General features: G+C 44.5%; 1 pseudogene; it reads right to left on the bottom strand.

The window, feature by feature from the left end:
* Positions 1-834: 834 nt before the first annotated feature.
* The window catches only part of LOC115176482 (activating signal cointegrator 1 complex subunit 3-like), a 114,227-nt pseudogene continuing 94,171 nt past the window's right edge, over positions 835-20,890 (bottom strand).

Genomic DNA, 20,890 nt, shown 5'->3' with positions numbered 1-20,890 from the left:
TTGGCAGATCAGTGGTAAGACTTCAGATGAGTCCCATGAAGTGACGCTTGTGGGGGTAGTAGAGAAAAACAGAGAACATATTCGTTTTGTAGGCCAAACCATTCGGATGACAGAGACGTTTTTGTGAGATGTCTCCTGATCTGACAAACACCGCTGTAGCTCGACCACCTTCCACCACAGATGCGGAAGGCCGCCATTGGCAGATGCAGTAGATTGAGACGCAGCCCATGCAAAAATATCAGATATAAACAGATATCTCTAGCTAGCTTAAGCAGAAGGATTTTGATGGGGATTTTTTCATTATGCTAATTAGATTAGACTCCATAGTTTTTAACTCGAAAATGTGGATGATCACATTAGGCACTGCTAGACTAATATCCATAACTAACCTTAATGCAGTAGTCTACACTACCAAACAACATACACCTATAATAAAATACCGGTCTAGCACTGAGGCCAGCACAGCCCACTATTTAGCTATATGGCCTGCTCAGATGAAAATCATCAAATTACATTGGAGTCCCTGTCACACTTTGGCTATAAAGTAACACAATTATATTCATATTTAATTAAGCTCAAATATGGGATACCCTGCATACAGACTGAAAAAAGTAGCCTATGTAATTTTTTGCAGAGACAAAGCAACGCATTCCTTATGGCTTAATTCCCATACAATAGGCCTATTAGCCTTCTGCAATTCTGGATCCAATAGTGAAGCGGTGGAAATATGGTGACCGCGTGGTGAACCTGACCGCTACAGGAGAGAGTCCAGCGGTCCAGCGCAGGGGTCGAAGTATAGAGAGAAATCATGCTCACCACAAACACTAACAAATACTTGAAACTGTTTGACATGTTTATTTGACCCATGTCTGATTGACAGAGAGTTGTTCTTCAGGACCAAACGGTTTCCATATTCAGATGAAACCATAGCAGAGGAAAATGGCCCCAGTGACAGACTGTATACTGTAGGACATGGTGGTGCAACCAGACAGACTGTATACTGTAGGACATGGTGGTGCAACCAGACAGACTGTATACTGTAGGACATGGTGGTGCAACCAGACAGACTGTATACTGTAGGACATGGTGGTGCAACCAGACAGACTGTATACTGTAGGACATGGTGGTGCAACCAGACAGACTGTATACTGTAGGACATGGTGGTGCAACCAGACAGACTGTATACTGTAGGACATGGTGGTGCAACCAGACAGACTGTATACTGTAGGACATGGTGGTGCAACCAGACAGACTGTATACTGTAGGACATGGTGGTGCAACCAGACAGACAGTGTCAGGAGAGAAAGTATTTGCACATGCAGTGTAGTTTTAGATGCAATGGTGTGCTTTTTTATTTAAGGAGGTTAATCGGTAATTATTGGCATGCTATGTTTTTTTGGCATTGATAGTAAGTGTAATATAACAATATATAGGTCACTATCTCAAAGTTGAGAAACCCCCAAATAATTTCAAGACTTTTCAAACCAAACCAAAGTATTTTTCAAAAGTCATTATATTCAATCAACAGAGAAGTTACATCTGCTTCAATTGATTGGACAATCCACAAATCAGAACAAAGACGCAGCTGGATTCTGTCTCATAAGTTTGGTTCTAAAATATAGTTGTCAGCTCTCCCAAGAAAATAAAGAAATACAGTTACAATATACTAATCAATGAAACATCTTTATACATTTACCTCTGTGTATTGTGGTTATGTTCTTCTGTTCCTTGTATGACTGTCTATGGCAGTTTGATCAGCTTCTATAGATGAACCTTACACAAAGAAAGAGGAGGAGAGGAAGAAGAAGGAAAGAAGGAGGCTATTCTGCGCTATACACTAAGGATTGTGGGGGTGGGGGGGCAGTACCTGTAGCCTCACAGCACTACAGGGAAGCATGTTTCACACACCTGCACAGAATTCCTGTTCCTCCCCGCCAGCCTAAATAAACTCCTCTCCGGAGCAGCTTTTCCCTGTTGGACACAGTGATGTTTTTCCTGCAGTTAACCACCACACTTTATGCTGCTCTCTCTTACTACTGTTATTATTCATCTCAACAACGTCTCAATAAAATATGTCACCCCTCCCCCACTCTCCAGTCCCTAAATCAACTGAGTAAAACAAGCCACTGTTTATCAGGCTTTATTTTTCTCAATACCCGTTCAAAAGTTGGTGGATTTGGGGAGTTTTAGATAGTAGGCCAATGCCTGGATATATTATTGACAGAATATGACTGGGGAATGATATGACATACTGCAACAAAATAGGTATTCATTGTATTACACAATGCTGATGAGGTAACTTGACAGCGCTGTCTTTCATGAGTATTTCTGAGTATTGATCATTGTACAGGGTCCCATTAGGCCAAACAGTTTCTCATAGCCCATGACCCAGAATCTCCCTAGTTCCTTAACCCTGTACCCTCATTCCGTTCCTCCCTTTATATTAGGACCAGACAGGCATGGGACCCTTTAAGGCACATGTGTCAAACTCATTCCACAGAAGGTAAGAGTGTCTGAGGGTTTTTCGCTCATCCCTTGTACTTGATTGGTAAGTTAAGGTCACGATTTAGTAAGGAACAACTCCCTTCACCTGGTTGTCAAGGTCTTAATTGAAAGGAAAAAACAAAAACCCGCAGACACTAGGCCCTCCATGGAATGAGTTTGACATCCCTGCTTAAAGGCTAACATCCAGTCACACAATTACCACCATCACATCATCAGGGTAAATATCCCAAACATTGGCGTCTAAAGACACATGGCCATTGTCTCTTGTCATTTTTATATGGTCATTGTCACTATGTCACTCATGATGATGTCATCATGTTGACGGACATGCCTCCCATGGCCTCAGTGACTTCACTGTTGACCTGGGCAGCGATGCAGGCAGGGGTCACGCTGCGGTGGAGGTCATACTGCTGGTCCAGACCCAGGTAACTGTCACTCATCAAATATAGCGTGTAGATACACCTGGAGGGAGAGGAGAGGGTTACCAGGGGACGTAAGAGTTTGTGGTGGGATAAATATCAATTAATCAAACTATATTATAAAGCCCTTTCACACCGGCAGCTGTCCCAAATTGCATAAAGTAACTAGGCTTAGACCCCAAAGAAAAAATGTGTTGAACTTTTTCCAATTCTTTTTAAGATTCCCGTACGTACTTTCTGGTCTTCTCGGGGGTGTAGAAGGCCAGGGAAATGGTGCTGCGGTGTCGGCAGTATCCGATGCGTTTGACGGCCAGTAGCTCTCTGCGCTCCACCTCTCCTAGAACCAGAAACCAGCTCTCATCCTTATTCTTAGGGAACCTGGGGGCCTGGGCCTTACTGTCCTGCTTCCTCTGGAAAACATGATGACAAATCAACTTATCAGCAGTCAATCATAACTAACGTCAATAATGTGTGTGTGAGCTCCTTTATACATGTGTGAGCATGAATGTGTGTACATACCCTCTGCTGGCCGGTGTTGATGCGCTGCAGTGAGACTTGCAGGACGTACTCCTGGTCAGCGTGGACATCCAGCCAGCTTCTGTCGTCCCTGGTCTTCCCCCTGGCCGCAGGGAGGGGGTGCTCTGCCTGCTCCCCACACCCCTTCCACCAACCCTTCACACTCAGACGCACCTCCACCACGGGCAGATGGCTGAGGAACGACCAGGCCTGGAGGAGAGGAGAGGAGGGGAGAGGGAGGAGGGACAGTAAGAGAGAAACAGAGAGGGGTGCAGAGAAATGAGAGAGGGAGAGAGAGACAAGGAAATGTGTCAGACCGGAGTGCAGAGAGAGAGAGAAAAGAGGAGGGAGAGAAAAAAAGAGCCAGAGGTGAAGAGAGAGAGTCAGACTTAAGTGAGAGCCTTGTATAAGATGGACATATCTATCTGGTAAGACTAGAGCGTTTGAAGAAAGCTTGAGTCATTCAAACACCCATAATTCCCATGGTCTTAGGTGCCTCTTAAAGCTTTGTCATGGTGACTTTAACATCTCTGACTCAAATGGAGAAGAAAACAAAAGGGGATAGAGAGCAAGACAAGTAGAGGGAAGGTAGAGAGAGAGAGTATGGATGATAGGTGTGCGAATGTGTGTGCCTGTGTGTGTGTGTGTATGTTTTCCTCCTGAAGACCCTGTCAGTGTCAGGGAGGGACTGGGATGGGAGAAGGAGAAAAGCCTCTCAGATTCACCCAACAAAAGCTATTTATGTAAGGATTACCGTCCCCTGGCGAATCAGACTGGGACGTTTCCACGCATCTAGTTATTTAATTAGCCAGGCCGCGATGCCATGGGGGGGAGCGTTGAGGGGCTGGGAGGAGGGGGAGCGGGGACACTGATTGGGCAAGGCCGCTGGGCTGGCAGTGGCGCCTGGACGCTCTCATTACAGCTGCAATTAGCACTTAGATTGGTGCTGTAAACCCTCGCATTGGACCGTAATAGGAGATCCTGGAGGTACCTTGGACCACAGCGACAGACTGATGCTTCTCTGATGCTTCTCACTGTGTGTGTGTGTGTGTGTGTGTGTGTGTGTGTATGTGTGTGTGTGGGCTGACGTTGGTAGAGTGTGTGTATATGTTATTTGGTAGTGCTCTGGTAGAGTATTTGAGAAGGTTACATGAATAGAGAGATGAGGCCGACACCTTGGAAGTATTTCATGTTATTTCATTGTGGTGGAGGACAATGGAGACTGGAGGGTTCATGGTGAAGCGTATGTACCCCTAGAAATCCTCTGTTTCTATAGGAAAGTGACACTTTACACATCCAGTATCTGGATGTCTTCCATAACAGTGAGGTGAAGGAACGCAGAATGTTAGAAGGTTGTTACCTGGGAGATCTGATGGGATTGAAGCTCCTCCCCCAAGATGGCAGCGAAGGTGTTCTCCCGCCCCTCACAGGAGGCAATCAGCTCAGGGAGCCCTTCTATTGGTCCGTGGAAGCCCCTGGCTCCGCCCCTCCCTCCCTTGGAGCTCCACCTGCTGCGGGGAACAACAGGGGGCAGATCTAGTCATGTGACTTTAAATCCTAACCACACTTCCTGCTGTGTCGTCGCCACTGGAACCTCTGTCCTCTCTCATCCCTCTATCCCTTTCTCCTTACCATATTTATTGAGTTTGCACAAAATTATTCTTCACTGCAGGACGCAGTGTCTCAAATCCACATGGTGTGTATGTAAAAATAATTAAGATTGCCTTGGACACACACTCTTGAATTTCCTCTGTGTGTGTGTGTGTTAGTGTGTGTGCGTGAGCAGCCCTGAGGTTAGCAGAATGTAACTGATGCTGCTTGATGATAAGAATGCTTGCAGAGTTTGATCATGTCTGTGGATTATAAAATGGTCCATACCATAGAGCATTAATTAAAGAGTCCTAGCAGCATTCTCATCCTGTGTGTGTGTGTGGGGTCAGTAGAGTCATGTTGTCTACCTGAACAGGTAGAGGTGTTGCTGCTCTATGGTAGGTAGGGTCAGTATAGAGGAGTCATTGAGCCACCTGCCCTGAACGATCATCTGCACCAGGTTACAGATGCTGAGAGCAGTCACCAGCCAGCCCCCGTTGGCTGCTACGTCCAGCATGGCCTGTAGACAGACAGACAGGAAATACTTTAGTTGAAAAATTCATGCATTTACATAACTATATAAAATCCCCCACTGACATCAGTGTGAGATTTACTCACAATGAGTTATGATTGAGCCCATTTTGCACATTCAAATTCAGCATGTCTTTACACGTTCATGCACATATGCTAAACATCTACACAATAAATACAGCCCTCAATTTCTGTAACACCCCCCCCCCCACTACTTTTTCGCAGGTTGACGTTTTTTGGGATGAGCCTTGTCCTGGAGGCAAGCTGACAAGTAAAAATTGGCTATATTGCTTTTTGGTGTTGCTTTTTTGCTTTTTGGTGTTAATTTAAGGTTAGGGTTAGGCATTAGGGTTAGCAGTGTTGTTAAGGTTAGAGTTAAGGTTTAAAATCATATTTTATGACTTTGTGGCTTTGCCAGCTAGGGACCCTTCTGCAGAGTTCCCTCCAGAACAAGATTCATGACCAAAAAACGCTAACCTGCTCCCTCCCTCCCTCGTAAGGTTAGAGTTTGCCAAGCTCCGATGCATTCTAACAAACTTAATTAATCAGAAAGTAATTCCCCGGCAGTAACTATGACTAAAGAGGACCTTGAGTGCACAGGCGAAGCCCCGGCAGAGTTAATCAAAATGCTAATGCAGTACAAATTAAAGTAGTACTGATTAACATTTCACAGAAGCTGAAGAAGCAAATGGATGGTGACAGAACTACGGCTGATGTCACTGGAGTCCCCGTTAGCTGGGCCATATTCATTAGGTACCAAACGGAAGAAAACGGACTGAAACATCAGTCCAAAAAGAGACGCTTGATTTCATTTTCCGTTTGGCTCTAATGAATACGATACCCTCGCCACATGAGGAAAAAGGCTCTGTTAGCCTGGCCTGGCAAAGCAGGGAGCCAGAAAAGTGGACGAGCAATGGACAATCACTACCAGACACACACACAGTCAGCGCTTCGCAGATCATCCCCCCCACACATACAAAGGCAGCAACAATGGGTTACAGAACCAGATCCTACAGGCAGACATGGACCAAATCTCTCCCAGGCATAGCCACTCACCAGCAGACCTGGGATCTGGTGGCCAGGATCCACATTATGTGTGTGTGTATTCTAAGATTGTGTGTGTGTATTGTGTGTGTATTGTGTGTGTATTGTGTGTGTATTGCATTAAGTGTGTGTGTGGTGGTTAGGTTAGTGGCAGACAGTGCAGTCTGTCTTGTTAAAGCCGTGCTGTCCCCGTGAGGTCCTGTGGTCAAACCTGACTGTCTTCCTCATCACGCACCTCACTTTCATGCTAAGAAGCCAGAGACCCAAAATAGATACAGTATTTGCCTTTGTCTTTTAAAAAGGCAGAATTTATCAACAACGGCAAAACCATATCCTGATTCATTATCACACTGAAACAGAAATAGCTTGAACACAAGTCAACAATGATCATTTAGATTATTTGAAAACCTTGTCAGGCATTCAGTTTACAAGTTTCCTGGCATCTGATGCCCTCTATGGCACCTCTATGTCATGTCTATGTCCAGGGCTCTAAAGAGCAACCATTTGGTGGCAACGTGCTCCTGGATATCGTGCTGTGGAGCTAACATTTTATTTTGAGAGCACCAGTATAACCAGGAAAACAAATCGGCCAGACAATAATGGTTGTAATGACATGCTTCACTGTGCAGTTGTTTCTGAGTGCCCTACCGTAGAGTTGTTCAATCCAAAGTAAAGAATATTCAAGAATATTCAAGTTTACATCACTAACTTGTATTTTTCCTTCAACTTTCTGAAGACGTAACGGCATGGGAATGCCCGTGTGCACTGTCCAGCACTTCCTGTAGCCAGTTAGTGACACCGAAACAGTCATTTCTAAAGGCTTTCCCACACAACTTTCCAAAGTAAATGTTTACTGCAAAGTAGACTTACCTGGTAGAATGATATATCTTGATGATTTGTATCAATCGAGGGGTCGTTTATTTGGAAAACTCTATTACACACGCAGTACAGAAACCCCACCAGCCAAACACTTTGTCATTTTTTGTATCAACATTTTAGCTTTTGACAATAAGCAAATGTCTTACAGGGTTAAATATTAGTTATATTCCACAGCATGTGCCTCAAAAGTAGCTAGAATTCATATAGGCCCAATATGCTATATCTTAATCAATTAAAAAATAGATATATTTTGGTGCTCCAAGATTTTATGTTGTACTCCTAAGTTTTTTGAAGTTGGGCGCACCATTGCTACCAATAAAAACATTAATTTAGAGCCCGTCTATATCTTCTCTATGTCATCCCTATGTCACCTCTACTGCATTCTATCCTGATCATGAGGCTACAAAGTAGCTCCAAGCACTAAGCAGACACCGCCTCTGTGTTTTTAGACAAGCCTTCCATTTCCCATATTGAATGAACAGGGAAGAGCTTTCTTCCACCCAGAACATCTGAGTACTGGTGCTCTGACTGATTGACATGTGGAAATGTGCTCAGGGTCTGAATCCCAGGGCTGAGAGAGGATCCATTCTGGGATGTATGAAAGCAAGCTGTTCTTTTTGATGGGAACAAAAGGACAAGAAAACAGAGGAAGTATTTCAGAGGTGCACTGTTCAGAAAGGAGCAGGGCGGTGGATGTACCCAGAGGGATGCAGTGTGTGGTACAGTACATAAACCTACACAGCAGATCTTGCACACACACAGCCAGCCACTAACCTGACAGATGCGTATGGCGTTGTCCAGCACGGTCTTGGTGTCGGTGCCGTAGTCGGAGCAGGGCAGCTGGGCGCGGCTGAAATGGGCCTGCAGCAGCAAGTGGGTCTTGGTGTGGGCGCTGTCGTAGCTGTGGGGGTTGGCCTGCAGGGGGAGACGCTGAGCCAGCTCACTGTTCAGCTGGTCCTCGTTGTGCCTGACGGGCAGCTCCCCGTACTACTCAGCATCCTGGAGAAGAGAGGGTGGGAGGGGAGAGAGGGAGGGAGGGAATGGGGTAAGGGAGGAAGGGAGGGGGAGCAGAGGGAGAGAGAAGAGAAGAGAAGAGAGGGGGATATAAAGAGAAAGCGAGAAGGAAAGAGATCAAAGTCGGCGAGGAGGAAGTTAGTTCCCTGCTGTGGTTAGATCCTTTGTTACAGTCATCTCTGTTAAAACAGCTGCATCAGGATCACTGGCTCCCCTCACCCAAGAGAGCAGTCCCCCCAAAATATATTTAAGAGCAAAACCTCTCAGCGAATGAAGAAACCTTAAGTTACAACTGTCCACACCTGCTCATAAAATCCTATGAACAGTCAGCAAATACACAGCAATTTTCCACAATATAAAGTTTTATTTTTGAATACAATGTACAGTGGTGGTTCCCTTTCATATTGTTAGAGTCTGTGCTAAACTGTGAATGGATGATGTTGAACAAAAAACCATTTGGTCTAATATAAAACCATTTGGTCTAGTATAAAACCATTTGGTCTAATATAAAACCATTTGGTCTAGTATAAAACCATTTGGTCTTGTATAAAACCATTTGGTCTAATATAAAACCATTTGATCTAGTATAAAACCATTTGGTCTAATATAAAACCATTTGGTCTAATATAAAACCATTTGGTCTTGTATAAAACCATTTGGTCTAATATAAAACCATTTGGTCTTGTATAAAACCATTTGGTCTAATATAAAACCATTTGGTCTAATATAAAACCATTTGGTCTAATATAAAACCATTTGGTCTAATATAAAACCATTTGGTCTAATATAAAACCATTTGGTCTTGTATAAAACCATTTGGTCTAATATAAAACCATTTGGTCTAGTATAAAACCATTTGGTCTTGTATAAAACCATTTGGTCTAATATAAAACCATTTGATCTAGTATAAAACCATTTGGTCTAGTATAAAACCATTTGGTCTAGTATAAAACCATTTGGTCTAATATAAAACCATTTGGTCTAGTATAAAACCATTTGGTCTTGTATAAAACCATTTGGTCTAGTATAAAACCATTTGGTCTAATATAAAACCATTTGGTCTAGTATAAAACCATTTGGTCTTGTATAAAACCATTTGGTCTAATATAAAACCATTTGGTCTAGTATAAAACCATTTGGTCTTGTATAAAACCATTTGGTCTAATATAAAACCATTTGGTCTAGTATAAAACCATTTGGTCTAATATAAAACCATTTGGTCTAGTATAAAACCATTTGATCTTGTATAAAACCATTTGGTCTAATATAAAACCATTTGATCTAGTATAAAACCATTTGGTCTAGTATAAAACCATTTGGTCTAGTATAAAACCATTTGGTCTAATATAAAACCATTTGATCTAATATAAAACCATTTGGTCTAGTATAAAACCATTTGGTCTAGTATAAAACCATTTGGTCTAGTATAAAACCATTTGGTCTAGTATAAAACCATTTGGTCTAATATAAAACCATTTGGTCTAATATAAAACCATTTGGTCTAATATAAAACCATTTGGTCTAATATAAAACCATGATGCTCTATAAATCGGGCTGTGTTTAGTGCTGATGGGGTGTTCTGTTTTGAGGCTTGTTTGTGGGGTTTCAGAGGACACAGATGCAAGGAGACGCATGGCTCTTTTTCTGCGTTTCTCTAACTCACTGCAGTACGTTAAGTTTCCCCAACGTATTTCCATCAACAGAGGACCAGCGGAGACATTTGTCATTGGGCCTACCCTGCTCTGGACTGTTAAGCTAGCATCCATCAGCAGAGAGATGCAGTGTTAGAAAAGAGGGGGATTGAGGAACAGAGGGAACGATGAGGGGAAAAACAGGATTGATATGGCAGTGGTTTAGTGTCTGCATGCAGATGTGCAGGGGATAAAGACAATAAATCTTTATAAAGAGATCCTCATAACACACTAACTGCTAACTCCCCTACTCACTCCATCCAGCAATCCATCCCTGCTTCCCTCCCTCCATCCATCCATCTCTCTTGCACACTTTCTCTTTAGTGACATTTACAGACAGGGAGGGAGGGAAAGGGGGAGGCGAATATTGGAAAGTGCAGGAGAGACAGAGAGACAGACAGAGAGACAGACAGAGAGACAGACAGAGAGACAGACAGAGAGACAGACAGAGAGACAGACAGAGAGACAGACAGAGAGACAGACAGAGGGAAGAGCAACATACTTTTTTCACATAATCTTTCAGTGTGTGTGTGTGTGTGTGTGTGTGTGTGTGTGTGTGTGTGTGTGTGTGTGTGTGTGTGTGTGTGTGTGTGTGTGTGTGTGTGTGTGTGTGTGTGTGTATAGTAGATCACTTGTGAACTTTAAGAAGAAGAAATAGTAGAGCTTCGGGGAGTGGACATGGGAATCTAGCTGGGGGGAGTGGACAAGGGAATCTAGCTGTGGGGAGTGGACAAGGGAATCTAGCTGTGGGGAGTGGACAAGGGAATCTAGCTGGGGGGAGTGGACAAGGGAATCTAGCTGGGGGGAGTGGACAAGGATATCTAGCTGGGGGGAGTGGACAAGGGAATCTAGCTGGGGGGAGTGGACAAGGGAATCTAGCTGGGGGGAGTGGACAAGGGAATCTAGCTGGGGGGAGTGGACAAGGGAATCTAGCTGGGGGGAGTGGACAAGGGAATCTAGCTGGGGGGAGTGGACAAGGGAATCTAGCTGGGGGGAGTGGACAAGGGAATCTAGCTGGGGGGAGTGGACAAGGGAATCTAGCTGGGGGGAGTGGACAAGGGAATCTAGCTGGGGGGAGTGGACAAGGGAATCTAGCTGGGGGGAGTGGACAAGGGAATCTAGCTGGGGGGAGTGGACAAGGGAATCTAGCTGTGGGGAGTGGACAAGGGAATCTAGCTGTGGGGAGTGGACAAGGGAATCTAGCTGTGGGGAGTGGACAAGGGAATCTAGCTGGGGGGAGTGGACAAGGATATCTAGCTGGGGGGAGTGGACAAGGGAATCTAGCTGGGGGGAGTGGACAAGGGAATCTAGCTGGGGGGAGTGGACAAGGGAATCTAGCTGGGGGGAGTGGACAAGGGAATCTAGCTGGGGGGAGTGGACAAGGGAATCTAGCTGGGGGGAGTGGACAAGGGAATCTAGCTGGGGGGAGTGGACAAGGGAATCTAGCTGGGGGGAGTGGACAAGGGAATCTAGCTGGGGGGAGTGGACAAGGGAATCTAGCTGGGGGGAGTGGACAAGGGAATCTAGCTGGGGGGAGTGGACAAGGGAATCTAGCTGGGGGGAGTGGACAAGGGAATCTAGCTGTGGGGAGTGGACAAGGGAATCTAGCTGGGGGGAGTGGACAAGGGAATCTAGCTGTGGGGAGTGGACAAGGGAATCTAGCTGGGGGGAGTGGACAAGGGAATCTAGCTGTGGGGAGTGGACAAGGGAATCTAGCTGGGGGGAGTGGACAAGGGAATCTAGCTGTGGGGAGTGGACAAGGGAATCTAGCTGTGCGGAGTGGACAAGGGAATCTAGCTGTGGGGAGTGGACAAGGGAATCTAGCTGGGGGGAGTGGACAAGGGAATCTAGCTGTGGGGAGTGGACAAGGGAATCTAGCTGGGGGAGTGGACAAGGGAATCTAGCTGGGGGGAGTGGACAAGGGAATCTAGCTGGGGGAGTGGACAAGGGAATCTAGCTGGGGGGAGTGGACAAGGGAATCTAGCTGGGGGGAGTGGACAAGGGAATCTAGCTGTGCGGAGTGGACAAGGGAATCTAGCTGTGGGGAGTGGACAAGGGAATCTAGCTGGGGGGAGTGGACAAGGGAATCTAGCTGTGGGGAGTGGACAAGGGAATCTAGCTGTGGGGAGTGGACAAGGGAATCTAGCTGGGGGGAGTGGACAAGGGAATCTAGCTGGGGTGAGTGGACAAGTGAATCTAGCTGGGGGGGTGGACAAGGGAATCTAGCTGGGGGGAGTGGACAAGGGACAGGGGGCTGTAGGGGCTGGCTGGGGGCGTTGTGGGAGCAAAAGAGGGGAAGATAATGTCTAAATCTTTTCTGCATTTTCAACACATTTCTTTCCCGACAGTTCCTCTCTAATCTGTGATCCTTCACACTCCCATCTCGTCGAAATGTCTGGGTGAGAGCCATCATGGGGGAGTCAGAGGGGGGAGGGGGCACAACGGGTTATCTGACACAACTAAGATGTCGCCGGGTGACCCCCATTGAGGAGAGGTGTGAAACCGCTTTGTGTCCTAATGATCCCACCAATTACCAGCCACCAATCAGCAGCCTCACTAGGAATAACAGACTAAAACAGGGAGTAGAGGGAGAGGAGGAATAGGTACTCGCTATTAACTGGAAAAAAGAGGAAGAGAACAAAGACACCCAGGAGTAATGAGGGGAGTTAATGAGGCCCAGATAAAGAGGTGTTAATTTGACAGAACTGAGATCCAGACCTTAATCATGGTCATCTACCTATCCTACTGCCCAGTAGTCTATCCCTCTCTCTTTCTCAATGTGAACACAATGGGAGAAACACATGTAGAAGCACAGTAGTATGGTAAACAAATGACATCGGCTTGCACAATGCCTGATAGACTATTAGACTAAACTACACACTCAAACATTTAGAACAGGAAATGCAAATTAATGGCTGTAGCCCCACCGCTGATGATGGAGTCCAGTCCAGTCTAGTCCAGTCCAGTCCAGTCTAGTCCAGGACAGTCCAGGGCAGTATATAGTAGAGGAGATAGATGCCATGATGAAAATAAGACAATGTCATCATGTTCTGTGGTCATTCTCAGCAGGCAGTCAGACATACCGTGAGGACAGAGAGGATGTCCTGGATGGGCAGCTCAGCCCTCAGCCTCTCCTTGAACATCCTGACTGTCTGGTGCTTCAGGTAGTAGTAGGAGGAGATACGACCATACGTCAGGGCCTCAATGGTGCAATCATCCTGGAGGAAGAGAGGAGGAAAGACAGAGAGGAGAGGAAACAGTGGGGAAGAGATGAAAGGAGACAGTGAGGAGAGAAGACAGAGAGGAGAGGAAACAGGGTGGAAGAGATGAAAGGAGACAGTGAGGAGAGAAGACAGAGAGGAGAGGAAACAGGGCGGAAGAGATGAAAGGAGACAGTGAGGAGAGAAGACAGAGAGGAGAGGAAACCGGGAGGAAGAGATGAAAGGAGACAGTGAGGAGAGAAGACAGAGAGGAAGAGGGGCGAGAAGACATGGTCAACTCTACTGATTCATGTTAAATCTATCAACACAAACCACAATGGTCCCCTCAGTATGTACCTGTGTGCCTTAAGCCTTCACACTGCCTTACTACCACAGGCAAATGAATCAATATGAATACATGTGCACAGACTAAAACAGGGAGTAGACACAAACACTCCCCTACCTCTCCTATCTCCATACAGTAAGAACACTCCAGGTCTCGGAGACTCCTCTCCACCAGGTTGGACAGGTACTTGTTGATTGTGATCCAGGCTGTAGTAACTGGACAACACACAACCACGGTTAGACCTACATGTAACGGAAACTTAGGAAGAGAGATTACAACAATTAGGAAACAGACAACAACAAAAAAGCAACAGCCACGTTTATAAAAGATCCTGGGCTATTTAATAGAGGAAATTGAAACGTTTCATCATTTTCATATCTAGTTCCTGACTATTACTCCCAAATCAAGTGACCTCTGATAGGTCCAGAACACCACATGAGCAAGGACAATCCTTTAAAAAGTCCCTAAAAAGGAGTCCATCTTTAAGGAAACAGCTGACACAAACAATGCTTTTCTACCTCTCCCTTCTCTCTAATAAACCCTCTGTAGCCGCTGCAAAGTTATGCTAAAACAGAGAAATACTATTGGACATGTTTAAGATGTGGCCAGTGGCAGTCATAACTCAGGGGTATTAAAGGAGTCTATGGGGAGTCTGTAATATATGTATGTTTTTACTGCTTATTGATTTACTCATAACCCTGCGCTGACCATAGTAATGACTCCATGCTCCCAACACTAACACAGATACACTTCATCTATACAGACATAACGTATATTATCAACACACACACACACACACACACACACACACACACACACACACACACACACACACACACACACACACACACACACACACACACACACACACACACACACACACACACACACACACACACACACACACACACACACACACAGTGTATTCTCTAGCTAGCACATAAAAATCAATACACGGCACACATCGATCAAAAGCCACTGCATCATAAGCGTCAATAATACCACAGAATAGGCCTGTTTGTCTTCTCTGGGTTTGTTTTAGGGGTAAAACTGGGGTAACAGATAATTATTAAGACTTTAGACAAACTGTAGGTCTAAAGGAGCTTTGCCATGCCAGCCCACAGCCTGGAACAAACAAAATACCCTCTTATCACAAAATGATTCCCAGGTTTTGGGCCATATAGTATTTGCTGAGCTAAGACAACGCACAGCCAAAATGGCTTCCATGCGTGGCTCAGCGGCTCTAATGGGTAAGAGCTACCACATGAGACATGGCCATAAGTGCACACAACTACGTGCTTCATTAACTTCTAATAACAAATAACATTTGAGTGTGTGTGTGTGTGTGGGTGTGTATGTGTTTGGGTGTGTGTGTTTGGGTGTGTGTGTGTGTGTGTGTGTGTTTGTGTGTGTGTGTGTTTGGGTGAGCGTTTGAGTGTGTGTGCACATTTGAGTGTGTGTGTCTGTGTTTGGGTGCGCGTTTGAGTGTGTGTGTGTGTGTGTTTGGGTGTGTGTGTGTGTGGGTGTGTTTGGGTTTGGGTGTGTGTGTTTGGCTGTGTGTTTGTGTTTGGGTGTGTGTGTGTGGGTGTATGTGTGTGTGTGTTTGGCTGTGTGTGTGTGTGTGTGTTTGGCTGTGTGTGTGTATGTGTGTGTGTTTGGCTGTGTGTGTGTGTGTGTGTGTGTGTTTGGCTGTGTGTGTGTATGTGTGTGTGTTTGGCTGTGTGTGTGTGTGTTTGGGTGTGTGTGTTTGGGTGTGTGTGTGCAAAGCTTTAAAGTTAGTGGTATGAAAGATGTGGTTATACAGCATGCAGAGGAGTTCAAGCTATTACAAGTCATTTGCAGAGGAGAGGAAATAGAGAAATAATATGAGAATGTAACAGATGGGGAGAGATAGACAGAGACAGATAAGACAGAGAGAGAGACAGAGAGAGAGATAGACAGAGAGATAGACAGAGAAAGAGATAGACAGAGAGAGAGAGAGAGATAGACAGAGAGAGATAAGACAGAGAGAGAGACAGAGAGAGAGATTGACAGAGAGAGCAAAAGACAGAGAAAGAGATAGACAGAGAGAGCAATAAGACAGAGAAAGAGATAGGCAGAGAAAGAAATAGACAGAGAAAGAGATAGACAGAGAAAGAGATAGACAGAGAGAGAGATAGACAGAGAGATAGACAGAGAAAGAAATAGACAGAGAAAGAGATAGACAGAGAAAGAGATAGACAGAGAAAGAGATAGACAGAGAGAGAGATAGACAGAGAGCGAGATAGACAGAGAGAGATAGACAGAGAGAGAGAGCGTGTGCAAGAGAGATGGAGGATGAATACCAATGGCTCAGTTAACAGGTAGAAGGATGCTTAATGAAGGTAATTTGACAGTTGCCTCCATACTGATGTATAATAATGTATGTGTGTATGTAAACATGGATCCACTCACTCTGACACAGCCCACTCATCACATTACACTCACGTAAACAATCCTCCCATGATTATCATTCACAATCATCTGTTGTTCTGTTGAAAACCAGAGGAGGGGTGGGGCGGGGGGAGAAACAGATCCCGTTGGAAAATAACGCAGCGTCGAAATGGAAACAGCAGTTGGGGAGCGGCGGCCATACTTAATGTGGGTTTAATGTTAAGTATGGACGTCATTATCATCACTCCACATGTCAACACAGCCCAGCAGCCAATGCGTTTATTGCTGACCACATTTCACAGCTCTTTACTGGGGTGTGAGAGAGTGTGTGTGTGAGAGAGAGAGTGTTATGGGCTGTCTGATTAAGTCATGTCCATTAGAATCATCACCATTAGACTCCTGATGCTGCACAAATACATTTATGGTGTGTGTATGTGTTGTGTGTGTGTGTGTGTGTGTGTGTGTGTGTGTGTGTGTGTGTGTGTGTGTGTGTGTGTGTGTGTGTGTGTGTGTGTGTTTGTGTGTGGCAGCGCTGGATACAAGCCTCCCCAGTCAATCATGTCTCCATGAGTAACGGCCGGTGACAAGGTGACCGTCTCCAGGGCTTGCAGGACAGATCAGATGGCCAATTGGCCATGTATAAAATACAGCTGTGACAATGTGCTGTTGGGTGGTACACCTATCTAACCCATAAATCACCTGATATTACCGATACTAAACCAACTATAAAAAAAATAGGACAGGCTGAAAGGGTATGTAGAGCTTGAAGTATAACTTAATGGTGCTAAAAATGTATGTTAATCTTTATACCAACAGTGTGTTTCAACTTACATAACACAATATATATATATGTGTGTGTGTGTGTGTGTGTGTGTGTGTGTGTGTGTGTGTGTGTGTATGTAGGGGCTGGGAGGCCTGGGTCAGGCCTTAGTGGTAAATGTGGGCTGACAGCCGTGTCAATGCCAGCAGTCTGGAATGTTCTGGAATCCTCGTCCTCAATGCATAGCAGATGTCTCTGCAGCACAGTGCTTCCTTCTACCCAGCCATCCATTAGATGAGGATCAGTGTTTGTGTGTGTGTGTGTATGTATGTATATGTACGTGTGTGCGTCCCTGCATGTGTGTACTTGTTTTGTTGCAGAGACAGAGTGCTGTTGTGGCTGTAAATCATCTGTGTAATCACTAGGGTTGCAAAGGGTCGGAAACTTTCCGGTAAATTTTCCATTGAAAGTTAAGCCTGGGAATTTTGCTTAAATTCATCAAAAAAGTTAGCTTATAACAGTGAACCTTTTTTGTGGGATACACATAAGGCAATTCTAGATCTTATGGCATATTTTGGTTAAACTATCCCCAATTCAGTGGAATTGCAACCCTCTGCATGCGCAGTGCATTCTTCCATCACATGTACAGCTGATTCTCAAGATCCTGCACACTAATGAGATGCTATTGAGCCCACACAACTACACTGTCTGAGCCAAGGACTACATACTTTCTGGTAAGATTTGATTACAATACTGGGCGGGTGAATATATTTTATGTGACATACATGATTTTTTGTTAACTAGTAAATAGTAGCCTACAGCAAAGTGTGTTCAAATAATTTCTAACTTGTTAACAATTTCTGCTAGTTAGTTTTTACTACCATGTGGGTTTTAGCTTGCTTGAGCCTGCTAACTGAGGAGTGTTAATTCACCTGTTTCCATACATGTTTCATAAAAAAAAAGTATCTTACAAAGCAGTTGTTTAATCTAACTGCTTTAACTATTTATCTGTACATGGAATTGTATTTGTTGTTTTTGTACATTTTTTCCCCTAATCTTTACAGGAAAATGCACTATCTGATGTGTGGAGACATTTCACTGCAGCTAATGTAGAAGGTAAAGCTGTGTACATTTGCAAATACTGTGCAAAATCATATGTGAAGAATGCAACAGATGCAGAATCATCTGGCCAAGTGCATAAAGTTCCCTCAGCGCTCACAACAAGCAACCTCTGACAAAAGTCCCTCACCTTCTATTCGAGGTGAAAATGATGAATCAGACACCTTATCGATAGCAACAGCTCATGGTCCTCCTTGAATCAGGATTTTTTTTTACTCAATGGAGGAACATAGTCAGAGAAATGCTGATGAATGTATTGCTCGAGCTGTGTATGCAACTGGCTCACCTCTGATGCTCACAGGCAATGTGTATTGGAAGAGATTTCTGAATGTTCTTCGCCCAGCATACACCCCTCCAACCAGACATGCTTTATCTACTCATTTGATGGATGCAGAGTTCAGAGTTCAAGTGAAGGTCAAGCAAATCATAGAGAAAGCAGCATGTATTGCAATCATCTCTGATGGGTGGTCGAATGTTCTGAGAAAGGAATAATTAACTACATCATCTCCACCCCTCAACCAGTATTCTACAAGAGCACAGCCACAAGAGACAACAGACACACCAGTCTCTACATTGCAGATGAGCTGAAGGCAGTCATCAATGACCTTGGACCACAGAAGGTATTTGCACTAGTGACAGACAATGCTGCCAACATGAAGGCTGCTTGCTCTAAAGTGGAGGAGTCCTACCCTCACGTCACACCCATTGGCTGTGCTGCTCATGCATTGAATCTGCTCCTCAAGGACATCATGGCACTGAAAACAATGGATACACTCTACAAGAGACCCAAGGAAATGGTTAGCTATGTGAAGGGTCATCAAGTTATAGCAGCAATCTACCTCACCAAGCAAAGTGAGAAGAATAAGAGCACCACATTGAAGCTGCCCAGCAACACCCGTTGGGGTGGTGTTGCCATCATGTTTGACAGTCTCCTGCAGGGGAAGGAGTCTCTCCAAGAAATGGCCATATAACAGTCTGCCGAAAAGGACAGCCCCATCAACAGGATCCTCCTGGATGATGTATTTTGGGAGAGAGTGGTAAGCAGCCTGAAACCTATAGCAGTAGCCATTGCACGGATTGAGGGAGATAATGCCATCCTCTCTGATGTTCAGACTCTGCTTGCAGATGTAAGAGAAGAAATCCGTACTACCCTGCCCACTTCACTGTTGCTCCAAGCAGAGGAAACTGCTGTTCTGAAATACATCACAAAGTGTGAAGACTTCTGCCTGAAGCCCATACACGCCGCAGCGTACATGTTGGACCCCAAGTATGCTGGCAAGAGCATCCTGTCTGGTGCAGAGATCAATAAGGCCTATTGTGTCATCACTACCGTGTCTCGCCACCTTGGCCTCAATTATGGCAAGGTTCTTGGCAGTCTGGCGAAGTACACTTCCAAGCAAGGGCTTTGGGATGGAGATGCAATATGGCAGTCGTGCAAACATATCTCATCAGCCACCTGGTGGAAGGGACTTTGTGGATCTGAGGCTCTTTCCCCTGCTGCCTCCATCATCCTCCAAATCCCACCAGCCTTAGAGGTCCTTGTTTGGGAACACACACACCAAAGTGCGCAACAGGCTGACCAATACAATGGTTTAAAAATTGGTGGTCATCCGGGCAAATTTGAGGCTTTTTGAGCCTGACAAGGTTGGAAAGTGACAGTGAAGATGAGGTCTCAGAGCCTGATGTTCAAGAGGTGGACATTAAGGAGGTGCAGGGAGAAGACATGGAAGCCTGAGAGGAAGACAACCAAAGCATTAGTTTCTAGACTATCATTTTACAGATGTATGTTGAAAACATTTTTGGGAGATGCAAAGGATCATTGGGGATCATTCAATATTCCCTTTCTTTTGTTTTTCAGTGTAATCATCCCATGTGAAGAGTCAACTCATTTCATTAAAGTTCAATTCATAACTGAATTGTATTTTTTAATTTCTATTGGAAGGATTTAATCATTTACAATTATGTCTAGTTATAAGGTAAAAGGTTTATGTTTCTGTCTCCATCGGATATGGTAAATATATCCAATGCAAAAAACATCTACATTTAAAGGGTATTAATATTAATTTGCATATATTTCCATGAATTCCCACGGAAAGTTTCCACCTCTGAATATTCCCCAAAATGTGCAACCCTCACCATTATCACCACATATTATTATTATTAAAATACAGGAAAATAATGATGCTGTCAGATTAAGGGGAAATCGATAATCATGTGGGGAATTTGGTAACATCAATCCATGTGCAGGAATAAAGTGGATTTGAATCGGATCATGTATTAGGGCAATACTTACCTTTCTTCATATAACATCTAAGGTTAAACTCAGCTGATCTTATTTTAGCATTGTACATATCACCTTCATTTAAGACTCAGCGTGCAAATGCACCTATACGCATTGTGTAGTGCATATTTATTGATTTTACTTTTGAAACTATGCCAGTATTAGACATTACACAAACATTTAAACTAGCTACTAGCTTCGGATGCACAGTCTTCCTTCAGGTTGGTTGAAAACCTGGGGAAGTTGTTAGCAGGAAGATGCTAGCCCTGTGAGACCCCCGGTTGCAAAAAGTTAAAACAAAGAGGAAAAACAAGGAAATAACTCTCCTGAGAGGATTTTATTTTCAAACGTAATTTTCTTCAGAGCCAATCAGATGCGAGCGTTAACAGCCTGCCCAGAGAGCCTGCCCAATAGTCAAGTCAATGAGATTTGGAAGGATAGCCTCTAGAGTAGATTTACATTAGTAAAATATGTGTAGTAAGATCTCTCCAACATCACTTGCAACGTTTCTGTTTACACTATCCTTACATTAGCCTTGGATGTAGTGTGGCCAAAACCACATTCCTGCTTCGTGTGTGTGCAG

Source organism: Salmo trutta, chromosome 37 (assembly GCF_901001165.1).
Source record: "Salmo trutta chromosome 37, fSalTru1.1, whole genome shotgun sequence".
In the NCBI taxonomy this organism is placed as follows: domain Eukaryota; kingdom Metazoa; phylum Chordata; class Actinopteri; order Salmoniformes; family Salmonidae; genus Salmo; species Salmo trutta.
The sequence above is the reverse complement of the archived record's forward strand: the minus strand, read 5'-3'. Positions and strand labels throughout refer to the sequence as shown.